The sequence below is a fragment of the Uloborus diversus genome, chromosome 7, assembly GCF_026930045.1.
Source record: "Uloborus diversus isolate 005 chromosome 7, Udiv.v.3.1, whole genome shotgun sequence".
Taxonomy (NCBI): Eukaryota; Metazoa; Arthropoda; class Arachnida; order Araneae; family Uloboridae; genus Uloborus; species Uloborus diversus.
The window spans coordinates 79,268,432-79,275,520 of record NC_072737.1 but is presented as its reverse complement, the minus strand read 5'-3'; the positions used below and the strand labels follow the sequence as shown (position 1 = coordinate 79,275,520).

At 33.8% G+C, this 7,089-nt stretch overlaps 1 protein-coding gene across 1 annotated transcript in view; it reads left to right on the top strand.

Moving 5' to 3' along the window:
* Positions 1-2,210: 2,210 nt before the first annotated feature.
* Positions 2,211-7,089, top strand: part of LOC129227015 (phosphoserine phosphatase-like) — a 47,565-nt gene continuing 42,686 nt past the window's right edge. The window contains exon 1 of the mRNA XM_054861646.1: positions 2,211-2,609. The gene's annotated coding sequence lies outside the window, so the exon portion shown is untranslated. The remainder of the gene's footprint in view (positions 2,610-7,089) is intronic.

Genomic DNA, 7,089 nt, shown 5'->3' with positions numbered 1-7,089 from the left:
AAAGCACTTTTTTTTTGATGTACAAGGATTATATCCTCACATATATACTAGCCAATGATCGAGTAACGTCCCTGACGTCACCAACAAGGAAACTCGAGTCACGACATGATAATTTGATATTATGTTTCGGTAATGTTTAAAATGCAGGGAAAGGCTTTATTGTGACAAGGCTGAACTAGATCCAGTAACTAAACTGTTTTACTGGTAAGACTGTCATTTCAAGAGAATGAAGAAACGAAAAAGTGGTCAACAATGAATGCTATCTACTGGAGTTTAGGGTTTATCCACTTTAGTTAGGGTTAAAATTTTGACTCTCAAACTATCAACAAACAGGCAGTTGCTTCGTTCAAATGTAGAAGCAATTTTCACACGTCATATCTTGAGGGGCGATTTTCTAGTACTCTAGCGGTTACTGTGGCCCCGGCGCCTTCGGCGGTGTACACCAACGCGCTACGGATGAGATGCACGAGCCACCGTCGGCGGTGAGACCGATGCAACACCCGAAGGCGGCTAATCTTGCCGCCCTGGTGTCTAGCACTAATTAATTTCTGAATTACTTTTTCTTGTATGAATTTTACAATTAAAATGTACAAAACTCAATCACATGCCAAATGAATCTAACTAAAAAGATTTTGCGAAGGTAAACTGTACTAATAAAGCATAAAGGGAGATTAAAAAGTTGCAAGAATGCTCGTCAAAAGCATCTTGGGGGGCTTTTTATATGGTAGGAAGTTTAAAAACACATGTTTTTACACAAATTAATAAAGTTAAACAAAGGATAAAAATCGTAAATTTATGCAAATGTGAAAACGTTGCGGTTGACGGAGGTAAGGCCACTCTATAAGGGGAGCTGACTCATCCAACATTAAGGTTCCGAAATGATCGGAAGGAAAAGTAGCATTTGTACAAAAGCCTCATTGCAGAAAACAGGTCGCCAAGCTTTAGATGTGTTACATGATTTATTTCCGATTATTTTATTCTGCAAATAAAGAAAATTTAATTAATGCAAACTAAAAGCAATTAAGTCGTGAAAATAAGGTTAATTGCAGTAAATATTTCTCAATACATTTTTTTTGAATTTGTGAACTAATTTATCTTTCTAGATTTACCTTCAGTGACATTTTACTCAACTCATCATCATTTTTTTTTTTTTTTTTTTTTTTGCGACAGCAATCAGGGAGTAGCATTACGAATACTAGAATACAAATACTAGAAGCAAGGTTGGATCCAAAGCTGTCTTGGAACCAGTGGTGCAGTGAAGGGGGGGGGGGGGGGGGGAAGGGGGGTTAGTCATTGGTTTTAACATAAATGCAAATTCTTATACAGTAGTTTATGCATATGAAAGGGCTGTTTTGACTTAAAAAAAAATCCTTCAGAAGGTATTTTTGATCAAAAAATCCCTTTTGTCAGCTATATTTCATCAAAAAAAAAAAAAAATCTCCAGAAGGTTTTTTGATCAAAAAACCCCTCCTAAAGGCATATTTGATTTTAAAAAAAGCCCTCCAGATGGGATTTTTGATAAAAATCTCTCTCTAGAAGGGATTTCTGACTGCGCTAGTGCTTGGACTCAAAATGTCGGATAAGTCAGCTCGTCCTTTTTAAGGGATTCTAGACGGAGGTGAAACTGACGCATACGTAGGATATGACCTGTCCAATAAGGCATCTGTCTCATCCGCGTGAAATTGAAATGTTTGACTCCTTTGGTTATTTTTTTTTTAATCACCGTGTTGTGGTATTTTCAAGCTCTAGAAATCTAAAAAAAAATTATTTTCTTTCTTTTTTTGTTTTTTATTTTTCTTTAAAAAGGCCCAAAAAAAAAAAAAAAATCTTTTTTCGATTGGCAAAAGAGATTGTAATATGATTAAAACACCTTTTAAATTTAGTTGAAATTTACAACGATGTATTTTTAATCAGAATTTTAAATTCACTGTTAAATATTTTTAGCTTTTCAACTAGTTCTCTGGAGCATAGAGGAACGAGTATAAAACTTTTCTAACCAAAATCACTAAGTTCTAGTCAAAAGCACATAGCAACAACGCAGAATGATGTTTTGAACATCTGCGTCAATAAAAATAACTCAATGTTTTGGTGCAAAAGTATTATTGTTATTCGAGCAACTCTTCTTTCTCCCCTTATCACTGATATAAATCAGTTACTATATTTTAAGAAATCTTTGAAAAACACATTTATCGTAACTATATCTAGCTTTGGCATCAAGAAAATGAAAGATTCTTCCGTACTTTAGCTCAAATATAGCACTTGCATTATTTTGAACCAGAATAAAAAGTAAGAATTAGACGGAGTAGTGCTTGAAACACAATTCCAAAAACATCTGAATCTAATTAGAGAGCGCTTGAACAAATAAAGCGTATATCATCAGCAAAGGCGACGAAAACATCAACAGTGTTATAGCTGAAAACAAGTCTCTTATGCAATCTCTAGACTGGAATTTTGTTGAAAGTTTTGTTTAAACAACGGTGCTTATATATTATGACATCTCTCAAAAGTTATATAAGCAAGCGAACAAATTTCAAGATGGTTTTTTATCGATGATTGTTTGGTAAAATTTTGTAACGAAGAATACTGTACTGGAGCTCAAGTGTTGAAAGGTGAGTTCTGATTTTATTTAATAACTATTTCTCTATTTTCCATTATTACAATGTAAAATACTTCTCTACAGATTAACTGCATTTTTTTTTTTTTTTTTGCTATATGGCACTTGATTTGTAGATACATATGCTGTGGCAATTTTCATGCACTTTTAACTTATTCGTTCTTTGCTAAAATTAAGCATAAAGCAATTTTTATATAGTCTAATCAAAAATGTTTTTAACATTTTAATACTTCTGCTGAGTGGGATTGTTTACTTTAGTCAAAAGTACTACTTTTATTCACTGAAATTGATAGAATTAAAAAATAAATAAATAAATAAATAAAAATAAAATAATAAATAAAAAACATGGAGCGAGAAGAAACTTTTTATTTCCCAACGCCTAATTTTTAATAAAATTTTTTAAATGTCCGATTTCGAAAATAAGGCGTGGTCTTTATGACGTCACAAGGGATGTACTTTGTCGCGTCTCCACTAGCACGCTGATTGCTTACGCTTGCTGTCTACCACGTTTCCAGCTCATGATGATTCAGTAGCGAATTAAATATTGCACTGTGTGCTAATGGCATCAGTGAATGGCATTTCATCATTCGTGATGTCATGTGCAGAAGCGTAAACAATGAAATTCAACAGTTTAAAATAATTGTTAAAAAATATTAAACTTTGTCAAAATATTTAAGAAATGGTTAAATCCTACGTTTTTAAGAGTGTTCTTTCAGAAAAAATACTTTTAAAATTTCGGAAACGACCCCACTGAAAAATCTGAAATTGTCCTCAACAATTTAGTCAAGCGTATGCTCGCTCTTTGTATTCAAAACGCCCAAATTGGAGGTTACGAGACCTCACCAAACTTTCTTTATTCGACAACATTATCACCATGCGGCAAAATTTTCATCATTCAGTAAATTTCGGATTTTTCAGAAAAATTTGGAGTTTCATTCGGCAAATAGAGAATTACTGCCTTCCCAAAAAATTTAAATTCGGGGAGCCCCTGCGTGTATTAAAAACAAACTATTAATTATTAAAATAGAAGTACAGTGAAATCCCACTGCAACGAACGTGAAGGGTTTGCATCCCCCCCCCCCCGTTGCAACGGGAATTTCATTGTAATTGAATTCTAATAATGTAATGGAAATTAGATCTGAATTGAAAATTTATTTCGTTGAATTGGATATTTCGTTGTATTGGCACTGGTTGTAACGAGATTAAACTATACCATTACGTTTTGAGGGGAAGAGATTGGAATTTTGAAAATATTGCATTTGAATATTCTGTACCTTTAATTTAAAAAGTGGAACATTCTAAATGATAAATATCAAATTATAGTACATATCAAGGGCGCCCATTTGCAAAATTGTAAGGGGGGGGGGGAGCTCGGATATTTTCCCCATGGGTTAGGAGGATGTTTTCTCAATAGAAACCGATTTCAGGACAGATTAGATTCATTAAAATATTTCAATTGTAATAACTTATTCATTAATGACTGAAGAATAAATGCTTTCACATTTTTGCAAAAAAAAAAAAAAAGCAAGGAAGTTAAAAGCAAGGAAGATCTAATTTCAAAGGGGGGGGGGACTCTGGTACATATCTGCTTTTCCCCCACAATCTTCCATTTAATTCTTAGAAAGTGTTTTTTTGTGAAATTGATTTCTATTAGGATCTTCCCTATCTCTATTTTCGTATAATGTCACTTTTCAAAAGGAAATTTTCCTTTTCTAAAGGGAATATTTTCACGCCTTAAAAAATAATCTTCGCTGTATCTTTGGTTCTACTAGGTGTTTCTTTAAATTCAATTACTTCCTGAGTTGTGGTAGAACCTCTTCAGTCAGGTATTAAAAGAAATTCGCATCAATTTTAAAATACTGAGGAAAATGTAACGATGAGCTTAGGAAAAGATTTTAAAAATGAACAGGATTTTCCTATAACTTTATATAATCTACAAAATTGAATTTTATGAATTGAAAATCAACGTTAACTTACTTTGAATAAAAACAAAAAATACGGAACTGGTTACATTTCAGATTTTTGCTTATCCAGCTCAGTTTCAGTCGCTGTTGTAATATGTACTGGTCGATTAGTTGTAAGTAGCCTAGTGGATAGGGCATCGGATTCGAGCAGGCGCGTCCTGAACTCAAGTTTTCGCTAAGGGGAAAACTCTCAGTTGTCCTATATTAATGAAATTCCACATACATCGAGTGATAAAATACGAGCGTGCAGGAACAATCTAACAACAGGGTACAAGACAAATTTGACAAGTTATTGTGGTAATTTTTTTCCTAGTCAAAATATCATTGACAGCATGGCAAAATTCTACTCAAATGGTAAATTTGTTTCATGAAGAAACATAGTAACGTGTGTGGATAAATTGAATATATATTGAGCAATGATGTGATATTTTAAATAAAAAAGCGGAAGTGGGGATGTGTGTCATCCAAAAATCCATCGAACGATCTAGCCAACCGGTATCGGCATGATCTGACAAAGCGTGTTTAGAGAAAATACCGTCTGTAGACATGACTACTTTATCAGCGCCTTCTTTTTTGCAACAAACTGAGACTGATTATTAGAAAAAATGATATGAATATCTTATCAAAAATCTATTTCATAAGGATTATCGGCACTTGATATTTTCTAGTTCTCCTTTTCTACGCATATCTCAATTCTTTATCTTTCTGAAGTTGCGATAAAATTTTGAAACTTTGTTAGGAAAGACTCAATTGAAAAATATGCACACGTTGCCAAACACGTTCAGTTTATCGTAGGAATGCAACAAAATCGATTTTGCTAAGTTATTAAAAAAGATCCCCCTCCCCCCTGAGTAAACAGTTTATTACAGTTATATCTTAAGATTTTGAAATCTTTTCTCAAAAAAAAAAAAAAAAAAGCTTTAACTGTTTTTCGGGGGGAGGGAGGGGGGGGGGAGTTTCACAAAACAATAACTACTGTAATCTCTATATGACTTAAAAAAAAAAAAAAACTTACCATATAACAAAAATTAGTTGTAATTATTCTATTAATGTTGAGCTTTTATGAAGCAATTCAACTATATTTATTTTTGTTTTAGCAATTTCATGCACACTAATTTTTATTTTCATGCAATATCTTAGTTGTGAGGTGAAAAGAATTAGTGCTGCATTATCTCCTGATCTGACGTGTTTGACGCTTATTATAGACAATCCTGATTTATTCGGCATATTAAAAGGAGAAAATAACTTCCCCCTTCACCCTAAATACTTGAAATAAAACTTATTACTCTTATTAGTGCCATATAGGAGACACAAACTCCATTCGCTTAGAGGGTATGGGTTTGAAAGAGAAGGGAGCGGCTCCCGTAGAAATGAGCTCACCAAAAGGAGAGGAACATTACTTTAACCTCGATAGATGGCAGCACCACATCTCCAATTTTTTAACAGATCTGAGAGGGAAGGGAGTCTCTGGCATAATTCTGAAAGGGAGGAAAAGCCTCCAACAACTCTGCACCCATGGTAACTGCCAGCAACCGACCACAGAAGTTTTGAGCCCATTAGTTTAACGATCACTTACTCTAAGTGAACTCAATGGGCATATATCGATATCGAGCTCCAAAACCCTCAACACTCCGATTCCGAGTTCAATATCTTATTTACTAGGCGACTCGCAGTCCAGAATAATAGTAGAGGCAGCAAAATTACAGAATGATATTTACGTTTGTCACCTTATAATATTTGTTGGTTCTAAAATGCACGATCATTTAAGGTTTCTACAATTGAAGACAATGGGGTCGTTTCCGAAATTTTAAAAGTATTTTTTTTCGAAAGAGCATGCTTGAAAACATAAGATTTAACCATTTCTTAAATAATTAAACAAAGTTGAATAACTTTTAACAATTATTTTAATCGGTGCGCAGACTCAATTTCTTTTTTTACGCTTCTGCACAGGACATTTCAAGTGATAAAATGCCATTGACTGATGCCATTAGCGCAGAGCGAAATATTTAACTCACTTCCTACTCACATGTACTGGCAACGATATGGTTTATAGCATGTGTAGAGAGCAGTATTTCACTTATTAATTATCATAATCTGGAAGCGCGGTAGACAGCAAGCGTAAGCATTCAGCACGCCAGTGGAGCAGCGTGCCAAAGTTCATCACTTGTGACGTCATAAAAACCACTCCTTATTTGAAAAATCGGACATTTAAAAAAAATAATCAAAAAGTAAAACGTTTTGAAAATAAAACTTTTTCTTCGCTCCATGTTGTTATTATTATTATTATTATTGCTTTTTTTTTTTGCTTATTCTATCAACTTCAGTGACTAAAAGTATAGTACTTTTGACTGATGGAAACAATCCCATTGTATTCTGCTAGGTAAGTATGATATGATACACGAAAGAAGTGACCCTTAGTTAAGGGGCAAGTATTGGCAGAAGATTACCAGAGGATGTACATGTACATTGCTGATGCGGAAAGTCTGCATAGCAACATGAACAAGCTGAACA